We start from the raw sequence: 14,627 nt of genomic DNA, 5'->3' as shown, positions 1-14,627 counted from the left end.
TGAACAAATGTCAACATGAAAGTGTATTGTGTAGATTTTGTTCACTCATACCACAAGATTGACATTTGATCGGATTCGAGCAGTTTGAGTTTTTTCTAAGAACGAGCACAACCTTATGTTGTCGTCATGCTCGCCCACAGATGGTGCCACAATACAACAGTGTGCGCAAACAGAAAAGCATTAACATAAATGCAAATGGCCAATTTTATGCGAAATGGCATTATAAAAGAAGGCCGATTTCAAAGGAACTCCTCTTTTCTGACTGTGATCCTCCAAAGTAATTGTAGTGCGCGCGTGTGTAGATTTTAATTTGTGAGGATCAGCTAGTGCAACAAAAAGCTGCAAAAATGCGTCTGATATTTGTTAGTTTTGTTAGTCCATTAAAAATATAATTGTTAAATGTTAGTATGTAATATGATACACAATAACGGACGAAACAAAAGAAGGTATTAAAAGAGTGTTAAAAATCCAAGAAAAAGTGCAGTGGAGGTGATTTCCGAAAGATAGTGCGATATTCACGGGCAAAGTATATTCCGACGCTACAGCCGCCGTTCAGTTCTGTGGGCACAGCCGTGGTCGCATTCCCACGTGGTCACGTGGATCGGCCCTGTTCATCGTCCGCTTGCATTAGGCCGCCATCTTCCAATGCCCGCCGAAATCCACATAGCCCACCAGGATCGCTCGACGTTTCCGTCTTTCAACCGTCGTCGCAGTCGATCGGCCGTTCCAATCGGGCCTCGATCCCCGATCGGTCAAGACAAATCGTCATCGCCGTGTGCCGTCTATGACGATCAGCGATTTCCTCGACGCTATCAGTCATCACGAATTCCTCGAAGCCACCCAACTGTCAGCTACCACCACCAGGATCCGGATCCCTACGAAACAAACCAAGCAAGTACCCCTAATATGTGACGTCACTCAATAAATATGTAAAATGTAAACTCCTCAGGTAGCTGTTTATTAGAAAGAGCACCCCAGAGCAATAGGTCTTTCACCATAGTTGCTTTGCCTCGTTCTCCGGGTTTATAAAGGGACCATCAAGCCTCGACTTTCGTGGATCTTAAGTTAATTTAGTTTACCCCCCCCCCCTTTTGTATAGTGTTCTGTTTGCCTGCCCTCCGTACAAGTGACCTCCGTGGGTAGAGGTTCATTATAAATTGACTCCTGCTCGAAAAGAACATTTGCCACTTGTATATGGTGTACGAAATGTGTCCAACGACCCTAAGATCCAATCCCCATGAGTTAGAGAGTTTCACGTTGATGACTAAACCTGCCGAAGAGGAGCGCTCGGCAAGGTCGTTGAGCTTACTCTGCATATCAGAGCGCCGTTGCGCGAGGAGTGCAACGTCATCAGCCAATTCGAAGTCGTTTAGGTGCTCCATGGTTATAGGCTGCCATAACAGCCCGCGGTTTGGTTCACGGTCAATCGCATCTACCAGAATCTCATCGAATTCGATGAGGAACAGTAACGGTGAGGATACATCCTTGCCTCACACCAGCTACGACCCGGATAGGGTCGGACAAGACCCCATTGTGCAGCACTCTACACGAAAAGGCCTCGTACTGTGCTTCGATGAGGTCGATGATTTTCTCAGGAACCCCCTTGCGTCTCAGGGCACCCCACATATTCTCGTGATTGAGACGGTCGAAAGCTTTTTCGTAGTCAATGAATACCAAGTAAAGGGTTTTTTTGGAATTCGTTGACCTGCTCCAGAATGATGCGGAGCGTGACAATATGGTCCACACAGGATATTCCGGCACGGAATCCGGCTTGCTGCCGCCGGAGAGTCGCATCGATCTTCTCCTGAATCCGGGCTAGGATAATTTTGCACAGAACTTTGAGAACGGTACACAGCAACATAATGCCTCGCCAGTTATCACATACAGTCAGGTCACCCTTTTTGGGCACCTTGCATCCAGTCGACCGGGAAAGTTGTGGTGTCTTAGATATTACGAAATAAACGATGCAGTAGTTGAGCGGATGTCATGGGGTCAGCTTTGAGCATCTCGGCTGATATGTGGTCGCCCCTTGGGCTTTGTTCGATTTCATGCTTTGGATGGCTGTTTGAATCTCTAGCAGTGATGGAGCTTCGGTATTGACGCGTGTTATACGTCGGATCCTAGGCAGATCATGCCGAGGTGGTGATGGCCTGGCTGGCACTTGAAAAAGTTGTTCGAAGTGCTCGAACCAGCGTTTCAGCTGGTCAGTTGGGTCGGTCAATAACTGATCATTCGCGTCTTCACAGGCATCGTTGCATTCATCTTCGCTCCGCTTAAGCGTCGTGAGATATCGTAGAGGAGGCGATAGTCCCCGGTTGCGGCGGCTCTCTCTCCTTCGTCAGCCAGAGAGTCTGCACACGCTCGCTTGTCCCGTCAACATGAGCGTTTTACTTCCTTCTCAAGAGCCGCGTATCGTTGGCGGGCTAAGACTTTGGCTCCTCTGGTTTTCGATCGCTCTATCGCGGCGTTGGCTTCTCTTCGCTCCTCTATCTTACTCCAGGTCTCATCGGTGATCCATTGTTTTCTATGGGTGCGTAGTTCGCCCAGATTGTTCTCGCTGGTGGCGATGAAGGCATTCTTGATGGCGGTCCATTGGTCTTCCACGCTGCCACCTTCCGGAATATCTGCAGCACGCGTCTCCAGTTCTTCAACGAAGGACCGTTTCACCGTGGCATCTTCCAGTCGGCGTGTGTTGAATCGTCGTCCAACTCTTTCCTCCTGCCGACGAATCCGCGCAATGCGCAGGCGTATTTCGCCGATGAGGAGGTGATGATCAGACGCGATATCGGCACTACGTTTATTCCGTACATCAAGAAGGCTCCGTTTCCATTTTCGGCTGATGCAGATGTGGTCGATTTGATTTTCTGTAAAGCCGTCACGGGAGACCCACGTGACCTTGTGAACCGGTCGATGAGGGAAAAGCGATCCCCCGATCACCATGTCGTTATTACCACAAAATTCTGCGAACAGCTCTCCGTTTTCGCTCATTTCTCCGAGACCATGGCGTCCCATAATGCGCTCATGGTTCGAGTTGTCGGATCTGATCTTCGCATTGAAGTCGCCCAAACAGATCTTGATATCACCCTTCGGAATTCTATCTACGACGGCATTGAGTTGACTGTAAAAGTTCCCTTTGTCTTGCAGATCGGCAGCATCGGTTGGCGCATAACATTGGATTATAGTAAGGTTTCGGACCCGTGTTCTAAATCTGGCAACGATTATCCTTTCACTTATAGGTTCCCACTTCATAAGCGCAGAGTGTGCCTGAGCGCTTAGTAGGAAGCCAACTCCGCGTTGCCGGGGAGCGTGTTCACCTCGTAAACCAGAGTATAGCAGAACTTGTCCCGACGGCGTTCTGTGTTCTCCAAAGTTTGGCCAACGGACTTCACTCAGTCCCAGGATCTCAAGCTTCATGCGGCGTGCCTCATTGGCAAGTTGTGCCAATTTACCCTGCTGGGCTCAGGTTAAAACGTTCCATGTTCCTATTCGTGTCCGTTGTTTCGCGCTAAGAGTCGTCGCCGTAAAATCAGTCCGTATTCTTTCATTATCGGATTCTCGAACAAATTGATGTTTCCGGAACAGTAGGTTGTTGGCCCAAGGTTCCCTATCCACCGGGATGGGGCTGCCATCTTAGGTATAGCTTCCGGGGAATAGCATTTCATACTCAGCCGCTGGATGCCAGAACAGACGCTGTTGGAGCCGCACCTCCTTGGTGGACAGACGCTCGATCAGTCGGTTCAAATTTGTTTAAAGTCCTACCCAACACCAGGACTAGGCTAGTGCGCTTTGAGCGGCACACGGTCGCTTTGATAGGGCCTGCTTGGGGACACATGCAGCTTTTTATAGAAGTTCAACAGAGCCCACTGTCGAACCCCACCACATCCTAGGCAGACCTCACAGGACGCACCCTCTCACTCTAGCTGATGTCAGAAGGACAACAGTGCCCAGGCTGCACTACCAGCTAAGTACGCAACCCTTAGCTGGCGGTCAATTGTCATCGGAAGACCCGTGGAAGCGTGAGTATTGGAACTTGCGAGGACCAGAGCTATGTTAGGCGCCCCTTCCCGGATGTCAACTCACCATTTCGCAGCCCAAATCATATTTACTGTTGAATATAAGGAAATGGTGCTAAACAAGAGAAAATATGATAAGAAAATTATTTTGAGCTTTTTAGTGGAATGTTTTCACCTGTCATAAGACGAGTTTATACAATCCCATTGAATTCCACCACTTAATTGTATCTTGACAGATACGGTAGATTTCCAAGCTCTCAGCAACATCAAGTTTCCACGGAGAAGAGACATTTCTTAAAATTTCAATGTTTGATGTCGTAATTGAATGATTTTCCTGATATACATGTTCAGCTACCTTAGACCTAAACTCATAATTTAATCCTTTATCAGTTTCCCTCTCAGCCTTACTTACTTCTGCAATATGTTCTTTGAACCTTACATCTAACGATCTTTTTGTTTGACCTACATATACGTTATCACACTGTGAACAATTAATTTGATAAACCCCGGCCTTATTTAACATTTCTACTCTATCCTTTGTGGAGCCCAACAGTGTCTTCAGTTGATTGCTTCTGCTGGAGAATACTAAATCGATGTCGAATTTCCTCAGTCGATGGCGTAGCTGGTGGGTGATGTGTCAATCATATGGGGCCGATACCCTCTTCAGCGGTTCATCGATCGGTGTCAGTGTTGTCAGTTCGTTTTTCCGTAGGTTCCGTAGGATTGTATAAACTCGTCTTATGACAGGTGAAGAGAAAATATGTAGTTGGAGCAAACGAAATAACTGCTCACACTGAGAGTCATTTCAAGTTCTCACATTTTTTATGTTGCCGATCGCTCAGATTTTTTTTGCCTGCTGGCCGTGAAGCCAGAATTGCTTTTATTCTCTCCGCGTGTCTCTATATAAAACCATCGTCTCTGGGCTGAGCAACGTATGTTGCTAGAAAAGCAACATATCAAAACGAATTAACCATCAGCTCAAAACGTCAGGCCCATATATTAACTGTCAAATGTTATGTCCACTGTCCAGTGCCCTGCGGTGTTTTGTGTAGTGTGTTTGAATCATATTATTCTGTATGTCAAACAAGACCGAAAATGTCGAGGAAGCATTTTCCATCTATTTTTAAATTTCAAATCAAACAATGTCCATTTTGACTTTTGAGTCGGAAGAAAAACTGACGTGTTCAGGATGATTAACTTTATCGTTCCGTGAAAGAAAATCGAACATCGATTCATCATTTTAGGACACAATTCGCGTATCGGACCGAAGCTGTTTCCACCTATTGCAAGGTTCAAATAGATTAAAAAAACCATAATATAAGTTCATCCCTTTCAACCTACAATTGGGTTCCCCCATCAAACTGCTATCGCCAAATCTAAAACAACTCAAAATCTGGGAATAAACGTTGGTTGGAGAAGGCGGACTTGGCAAGTGTAACATTATTCGTATTGAAATCTTGTAGGCAGTGGCGTAGACACGGGGGTGGTTTAAGGCATGTTCAGAAAACCCCCCCCAGGCCAATTTTCTGGCTACGCCACTGCTTGTAGGATATTGGTAAATCTACACTACTGACTAACGAAAAAGAATTGTGGGATTATTTACACAGCATATTACCGTGGGGCATCGAAATCCGTACACTTAAGCACCTTAGTATATGAAAAAGTCATTCGAAAATAGGAATCGAATGTAAATAAAACGTTTGTCATCGACACAGGAGCATGAAGGCTTCTACTGTTGAAGTGTTTCACATTTACTCATTAAAAGCTACGAAAAACATGATAAAATAATGAATTAAATCAACTATTCCTGACTCGAAATCCGTCCACCGTGGACGGATTTTGAATCAAAGGATCAAAATCCGTACAGCTATTTTTTAACTAAACATTAAAATTGAAACAGTCTGATTGACTAAACTACCACTGTAAATAGTTCGATACGCAGCTTGAGAAGCGATCCCTACGATTTGTATTCCGCTTATCTTATGTAATGATTCGCAATTAGCAATTAAAACACAGTTACTTTTGGTACAATTATGCTCTACCCGAAAACAAAATGGCGGCACAAACTCCGCGTTTGGTGGGTGGAGATTTGTTTTTGATTTTTGTTGTTTTAATTTCAAAGCCTTCTTTCCAATTGTATGCCCTAAAAGCTTACTGCCAAGAATCTGAACAGGATAAGAATAACTATTTCTACATTAATTACCTTTAACCTCCTTTAATGTATTGATATCTCATGAGGTGGACGGATTTCGGTGCTGTACGGATTTCGGTCCCGCACGGTACTCACCTGATCAAAACATCTACCTATCCTAAACCTATGATGGTCGCATACTCTGTGTTGATCTAGTCGAACAATAATTTCATTTTTGTATTAGGGATTTAGAATATTTCTGTTATATTATATCTGATATCTTATATATATATATTAATTAATTTATTTTTATTTTTTCATCAAAACTGATTATTAAACAATGGTTGATCGAATAGAAGTGGTTGGCTTTTATCAAGTATTGTCTCGCTTGAATCATCCATTGTTTTTGGCTCGAGTCCGTAAACTTTGTTACCAAATACACCAGGGCTTGTGTATTTATTTTCCAGTGGTTGTGCGACAATGCATGTGTCCTCAGTTATCATCTACAAAATAATAGAAATTTTTTTTTAAATATAAGTTGAAATTTAAAATTAAATTATTTTCAAACAAAAAACCCCTGATTAATCCACCTAGCGGTGTTGGTGCCTTTTTCATACAAAAATATACTAAAAAATATGAGTGAGTGCTTTTTAGCGTGTTTTACGCATAGAAAATCGTATTTTGACCATAACTTCTGATCCCATAGTCCAATCTGGCCAATTTTCAATAGCGAAGAATGGGACAGGATTCTCAGTCGAATGGAACTGCGAGTAATTCGGCCAACGCTAAGTTCTAAAAAGTGTGTCTACAAAATTTTGAACACATACACACATACATACACACACACATACAGACATCACCTAAATTCGTCGAGCTGAGTCGATTGGTATATAACACTATGGGTCTCCGAGCCTTCTATCAAAAGTTTGGTTTTGGAGTGATCATATAGCCTTTACGTATACAGTCGCGATTCGCTGGTTGGGCCACGACCTCGGCCCAACTAACGAATTCGGTTTTTTAGTTGGGCCAACTGACAGCCATTTGAACACGTGTATTTCGACTTGAACATCACAAATGATGTCCAGTGACGCCCAATCCCGTTTTCCGTGTTTACATTGAATTTTGACGTACGGTCGCCTTTTAGTTGGGCCATGGCCCAACCAGCGGAGGCCCAACTAAAAAGTGACCCAAGTATTAAGATCCCAACCAGCGAATCCCGACTGTACTTAGTATACGAGGAAGGCAAAAATATGGTGGAAACAAGCAAAGTTTTTCATAACGACTTATCTAATAATTATTAGGATTCGAGAAATCCGAGAGAGTTAGAAAACGTTTCTTTTGGGATTGTCTCGTTAAAAGTGACCGTTCAACAATTCGGCACCAACATTTCAAAGGGGCGAAACTGCTTTTGTAAACAAGAGCTTCTCACGTGGCTGCGGTTTTGAGGCCACCTAACCTAATTTGAGGCCACCCACGCAATCCAACGCCATGTAATGAAAGAAGAGGATTCGCTGCTTCCATCAGTGGTGTTGGATCGCGTGGGTGGGCTCAGATTAACCCACCAGCGACGTGAGAAGCTCTTGTTTACAAAAGCAGTTTCGCCCTTTTGAAATGTTGGTGCCGAATTGACCTTTCCCGTCAAAAATTTTCATTCGCTCAATCGATTCTTTGGCTTCTTTGAGGTCAATTTGCCATAAGAACATATTTTTTGAGTATTTGTATTTTTTAAGTATTTTTTAAAATTTGAAACGAAAATCGAAAAAGTGCTGTTTTTTAAGATTGGCCCAATTTTGAACAAACATCGGGTGAATTTGTCAGGCCGGTTCACACGTACACGTTTTTGTTTTTGATTTTAAAAATAACATCAACAAAACATCTATCAAAAATGATTCAATATCTGTCAAAAGTAATCTTGCTTTGCGAGCAGAGTTATTTGCAAATTTTCGAACTGTCATTTTTGTGGGATTAAGGGTCTGTTCCATTTGGATAATTAAACTGAAATTAAACTTAGAAGTGACATTTCAATAATTATCGAATAACCCTGCCCGCAGAGCAAGATTACTTTTGACAGATATCGAATCATTTTGCATCGATGTCTTATTGGAATTGCTGGATAGCACCAGCCATTCTCATGACCGGGTTATGTGCTTATTTTCTAACTGTCACTTTTAAGTTTAATTTTCCAAATGAGACAGACCCTAAACAATGTTTGTCTCTTGTACAAACAGGCGGTCTGGCAACATTGTACCCAAAACTTTCGGTTCGCAAATTGACCACATGGGTACTAAATGTGAATGTACACAGTGATGACAAGATGGACCGAATAGATGTGAATAAACATATTATTATTATGCCACCATGACTAGTATCGCGTAGTTGTTTTTATTTCGTTGTCCCCGTGTTGTGTTTTTCTTTCTCCCGCGGCCGGTACCGTTTGTGTTTACCCGTTGCGCTGTGTCCACCTCTGCCCAACAGGTTATGGGCCCAGGGAAGTTCCGGATATAGGAGAAAAAGTCGTGAGAAATTGTGTGTTCGCTCGAGTGTAAAAGACTAGTGTTCCGTGCCGTGAAACGAAATGGCGGACGTGAACAAGATTTCGTTTGCCAGATTGAACAATCAAAACTGGCAAATATGGAAATTTCAAATGGAAATGATGTTAACGCGAGAAGAATTGTGGTACGTCTTCGAAGATGAAAAGCCAGAAACGGTGTCAAAACAGTGGACGCGAGACGACAAGAGAGCTCGTGCCACTATCGGGTTGTTCATTGATGACAATCAGTTCGGTTTAGTGAAAAACGCGAACAGTGCGAAGAAGTTCTGGTACAACTTGCGAGAATACCACGAAAAAAAAACACGGTTACCTTGCGAGTGTCGTTGTTGAAGAAGCTTTGTAGTCTGAATCTGCAAGAAGAAAGTGACCTCGAGAATCATCTCATGGTGTTGGACGATCTGATTGACGATTGACGAACGCTCGATTGGATTTGGAACTGCAAAAATCCCTCCGAATCGCTATGATTCTCCGGAGCTTGGCGGATTTCTACAGTCGGCTAATGACGGATTTGGAAAGTCGTGTCGATGCCGACATCACCATGCAGCTAGTGAAGTCGAAGCTCCTCGACGAATTCGAGAGGATACATGATCAGGGTGTCGACTCAAATTAGAGAATAAAATTCCCTGACTTTCCCTGACTTTCCAGACCATTCTTCGAAAAATTCCAGGTATGAAATTTAAATTCCTAGAAGCGTATGAAAATCTCTGCATGTGTGAATCCTTGAAATCCATATGACTTCATGAGCTTCTGGAAGGCTAATCAATTTTAGAAACAGAACATTAAGGAATTGTAGAATATTGTAGGTATTGCTGGTCGTTCACAAAGGTTCAAGTAAATGCGCAGAGCTCCTGAAAGATTTTCATAATTCACATCTTTTCAAATTAAGCTCCAATTAATGTTATAAGTTTTCTAATGCCTTTATCCACCATTGGGAATTCTCACGGACTCCCTGGAGTCGCAATAAACCTCCAAGACTACTGATGGACTTCTTCATATCGTTGAAGTTTTTTTATCCTTCTGGAAATTTGTGTGAAATCTTGTATCTTTTGACACGACTTTTGATCTCTTTCCAAACAATCGTGGGAGCTCCTAGAAATCCTTGCAATGCCGTTAAAAAATCCTACGGATTAGGTATTTTCGTGAACATCTCAAGTATACTTACGGAGTAACAATTCTTATTCACTCCCTGTGGAGTTGATGGATTTCTAAAAATAGTAACGGACTGCTTGCAATCTTCCAGATAATCGAGAATGCAATTCCAACAAGCTCACATAAATCTATGCAGCACTTATAGTAAGCCCACCAAAACATTCTAACCACTGCAATACTCTAAATAATTTGGTCTGAATACACTCAAGTCTCGGGCAGCAGGGACTATGTCCAAGCCCAAGTCCTGGTGTCAGGTGGGACACAAAACAGACCTGACACGACGGCCCTCCGACGAGACAGGAGGTTTGCGCAGGCCTAATAAGCCGCCTGGAAAACCAATAATTACGAGCAATATAAGAGATAATACGACGCGATAAAATCGGCAAAGACCTAGGCGACGAATAAAGTATCACGATTTGAAGCTTGGAACATGGAACTGCAAGTCGTTAGGTTTCGCAGGTTCCGACAGGATGATCTACGATGAATTACATCCCCGCAACCTCGACGTTGAGGCGCTGCAGGAGATTTGCTGGACAGAACAGAAAGTGTGGAAGATGACTTGCGGACCCTCCGTAGACTGTGTGGTTGGCGACGTGTAGTCATGGACCGGGCCGAATGGAGAAGACTCTTATATACCGCGCAGGCCACTTCGGCCTTAGTTTGAATAAATAATACACTCAGGTCGTTTAATTTTTGTCGATTGTTGCCTTCGGTTTAAATAAAGCAATGATCCCATGGGAAATATACAAAACAAATAGGTCGCATTTGTGAAGAAGTAGAATAGTCTCAAATGCTAAGGGGAGCTACACCTACTCCATTTATTTTATCGATTTTTAGTTGATTTTTTAAAACGGTCTTGGAGCTCTAGCATTGTTTTATTTATAGAAAGTTCAACTACTGTCAACTAGATGTCAGGAATCTGCAAACCCAATGAAACTTTTTTTTAAACTTTATTAAGGTGTTTTTTTAATCTACAGACTAAGTTCAACACCACCCAATGAAACTTAATAAGGAACATCTAATAGAGACTTTTGAAGAACTCGTGGAAATATGTTTGAAGATTCTTTGGCATATTTTTTATAATAATCCCTTCACGAAGACATTAAATTCAAATTTGAGTAAATACCATACCAAGTTCTTGGAGCTGAGCTTTTGAAAAAATCTACTGAACATCCATCGAGGAACTCCAGGATAAAAACTATCGATACAGCTTTTTTTAAATCTCTTCGGGATTTTTTTTATGTTTCAGTGAGAATTCTGAAGTAATTTCTGGACAAAATTCTCAAAGATCAACCAGAATATATCTTGATGACATTGTTCTATAAACATCAAAAGCAGCGATTGTAAAACTGAAACATTACCAATGACAACATGACAACATTATCCTCCTCTTGCGTCCGAGCATGATTATGCAGTATCGAATAACGTTTAATTGAGACAATCGTCACCTACGTGCAAGAGGTAGACCATATGATGCTTTTATCCACTACACTTCTCTCTACATGACCATTAATTTGACCACCTAAGGACGTGAGGATCGACCAATGACTTTTTAAGCCCATCATAACATGGAAGTTCACGAAATGTTTGTAAAACATGTGCCGTCGCAGGTCCACAAAAATACTATTCACCGTTTTCTTTTTAACAAGCTTCCAAATGTCTAGCTGTTGTTTATAGGTTGAACATATCAAATTTTGATGATTGTTGAATCCCAGCCAACAAATTGGTTCACATAATCAACTTTCAATTCTGTTTAATGCACTCTTATATGATGTAATTTGATTGTATAAAATGCATAGATTCCCTCTATGTGAACAAAAGTGGAGGCCATATACGTACAAACCAGCGTTAGGTATAACGTGATATACGACGTATTCCGATTTCAATTGAACCTTTGAACAATCATGTTTGTTTTTATCAGAGATCGCATTTGTTCAGTTATAAAGTTGCATATCTGGCCTGTTACAACATTTAAATCTAGAATAGTCAAAAATAGTTTCAAATATACATGCATGATAACACATCAATTATATTTAAAAAAAACTTATCGTCATTGTACTTGCTACAAAAATATTTCTGAGGTCGAATCTGAAATATTGAAACTCGCTAGCTCACGGGAGGGTATTCTACCGGGTCGTTACGCTACTTCAATCACCCCAATACTCAAGCTGAGGATGATTCGGTTCTTCGCAGGAGGGAACTGTAAACAGAGCTGTCGATAAAAGGTGTCTAATGCGGTAGGATGGGCAAAGCTATTACTCAAAAGGGGGGGGGGGGTATCTATTCACAGTGATCCAAGGAAGACAAGGCTTGGTGGTCCCTTTGTGGACCTGGAAAACGACACAAGATAAAATGGTGAAAGACCTTAAAATCAAGGGTTACTCTTTCTTAAAGATGGCTACACCTGGCTCATACATTTTACAATTTATTTTGTGACGTCACATTCGGGGTACTTGCATGCTTGTTGGATTCGGTGTTTTTGGTGATGTGACCAATCAGCTTTGATCTGGCCGGCTTGATGCTCTTTGCGGAGCCGCTTCAGTCCGGAAATCATTCCACGGACGGGACGAGTGTTGCCCTGCGAGATTGATGACGTGGCTTTTCCGTATCGGTGTTGGAAGATGGCGGCCACACTTCGGCCAGCAATGACGCTGCTTTATCCAAGCCAACGGGCACTCGCCAAATCTTCCCGGAAATCACCACTGTGGCACTGCACTCTCGAGACCTTGGAAAAAAGGTACAAAAGAAAAAGGTCCCTTTGTCGTGGACCTGGACACACCGGATTAGTACCCTGCGACGTCACTTCCTAACCTCTAATTTTTCATCTGTTCACATTAACATTTACCTTTTTCTATTTCGTTTTTAATTCGTTTTTCACTGTCGTTATTTGTTCGTGTGGATTCGAAAGGGATTTTACTATAATTTTAAAGCATTACATTAATTTAGGCTAAGTTTGACCCATTAACACTACTAACCACACTAATCGATTTTTACCAACACAAATCCGTACTATTTAATTTATAACAATAAGTATTTTAACGACTAACATTGAACAGATCCTATTATAAGAAAAGAAACAACACAAAATTAAAAGGAGCTTCACCAACAATAATTCAGACAATAAACCTTTATAACTTAAACACGCGCGCACTACTACTTCTTTCTAGGATCACTATGCAAAAGAGGGAGAATCCTTCTTTCCGCTTCTTATATAGCACATTTTACATAAATTATGTTTTATGTTTTTAGTTTGCCCATCCTGTTACATTGAGCTCCCTCTATGGGCAAGCTCAGCTGAAACAGGGCTGTGTATCTTTTGCCCGAACTCAAACTGCTCGAACGTCTATCGCATCTGGTCACACTTGGTATGACGTGAAAGTGGAACACGCACTCACTCGTGAGATAAATCTTCGACCAGTGAGTGTGACAGTTCCGAGGTGTAATTATTGGAAAGGTCGTAATGGGAGGGATTGGTGACGGAAATTCACTTGTGGTGGAGCCAACAAGTCCATATTGGAACCGAACGGTTACATTACCCCATCGTCCCTCCTTCAAAATGAATGAAATTCATTTTGAAGTAATTAAATTATTTACGGCAATTATCGACTTCATCCAACATCAATTATTGATTTGGTGAATCGAATAAAAAATATGCCCATTTGAAAGAATACGCTATAAACCTTCTCACTCGCGTGAGAAGAAAGGTACTCATAATGAGTGGAAACTCAACCAACACTATTTGCTGTGTTGAAAACTGTCATCACCAACACACATGTGCTGCAATGTTTTTGTTTACGCTTTGATTCGAGATTGTTAGTTCGCGATACTAACTTTCTCGTTATTTTCTCAACGATTTAACCGCGCGTTTCGGGTGTTCAGAACGGAAATATTGTGTCCGCGAATTGGAAGCTCTCGAAAAGGTACGTACCGAATTATTTACCGTGATTCATTTAACATTTACCGGTCGACGTTTACTCTTGTCATTTACAGAATCGAACGGAAGGAGAGATTCCACTTCTGGATGCAATAGTATTGTCTTCCCAGGTGAGTAATGATTTTGTAAACATTGGTGATTTTTCTAAGTGTCGATGCATTTTTAGGTACGCAATGTACTCAAGTGCATCTCAAAGTGCATTCATTGAGCGGTCCGGACCTATGAATGGTAAGTAGTGAATCAATCTACTGCGACTGATTTGAAGAAATTTATTTACATCGATGATTTTACTTTAGGGACTGTGCCCTGGACTGGACTTTCGTCGTCCTATAATCCGTTCTGTGTGGGATTAATGGAATCGCCAGTTGGTCTGTACCGAACTGGTCCCACGGACGGAACAATAGTAGCACTCGCACCGGACATCTTCGCCGGGATTCGTCGAGCGGATTTATGGCCTCAATGGACCGTTACCTCGGGTGCTGTGGAAGACCCGAGCAGAAAAAAATATTTTAATCCGTACTTTAATGGTAGTACTTCGAATTACCAGAATAAATGTGACATTTTGGGGGGTTTGGGAATGATTTTAACGGAGAGAATTCCGGCATACTACCGTAGTTCGGACTAGGTAGATTTATTCGACAATTTCGATGTTTGTCTTCCGCGATTTCATTCCGACGTTTTCAATTCTCTTTGGCGCGCGTTTATTCTCCGGCTTTGAGCGGATTCGCGATTGTGATTTTCAGGAAGTGAACGATTTTTTATTGATGATCGGATCATGGGTAAGTATTTCGGTAAGTATTTGGAATACTTTCGTGATTGATTAGTCATCCGAAAATTTCTAATCATTGT

General features: G+C 42.1%; 1 protein-coding gene and 1 long non-coding RNA gene across 6 annotated transcripts in view; one reads left to right on the top strand and one right to left on the bottom strand.

Annotated features, from left to right (window-relative positions):
* LOC134211818 (uncharacterized) overlaps nt 1-14,627 on the top strand; it is a 150,257-nt gene that overhangs the window by 75,101 nt on the left and 60,529 nt on the right. The gene's annotated exons all lie outside the window — the stretch shown is intronic.
* LOC134215975 (uncharacterized) lies at nt 12,331-12,939 on the bottom strand. Its single transcript, XR_009980405.1, has 3 exons — nt 12,820-12,939; nt 12,690-12,760; nt 12,331-12,613 (listed from the first exon to the last, which is right to left on the bottom strand). It is a non-coding gene; the product is annotated as an uncharacterized LOC134215975 (long non-coding RNA).

Source organism: Armigeres subalbatus, chromosome 2 (genome assembly GCF_024139115.2).
Source record: "Armigeres subalbatus isolate Guangzhou_Male chromosome 2, GZ_Asu_2, whole genome shotgun sequence".
Taxonomy (NCBI): domain Eukaryota; kingdom Metazoa; phylum Arthropoda; class Insecta; order Diptera; family Culicidae; genus Armigeres; species Armigeres subalbatus.
The sequence above is the reverse complement of the archived record's forward strand: the minus strand, read 5'-3'. Positions and strand labels throughout refer to the sequence as shown.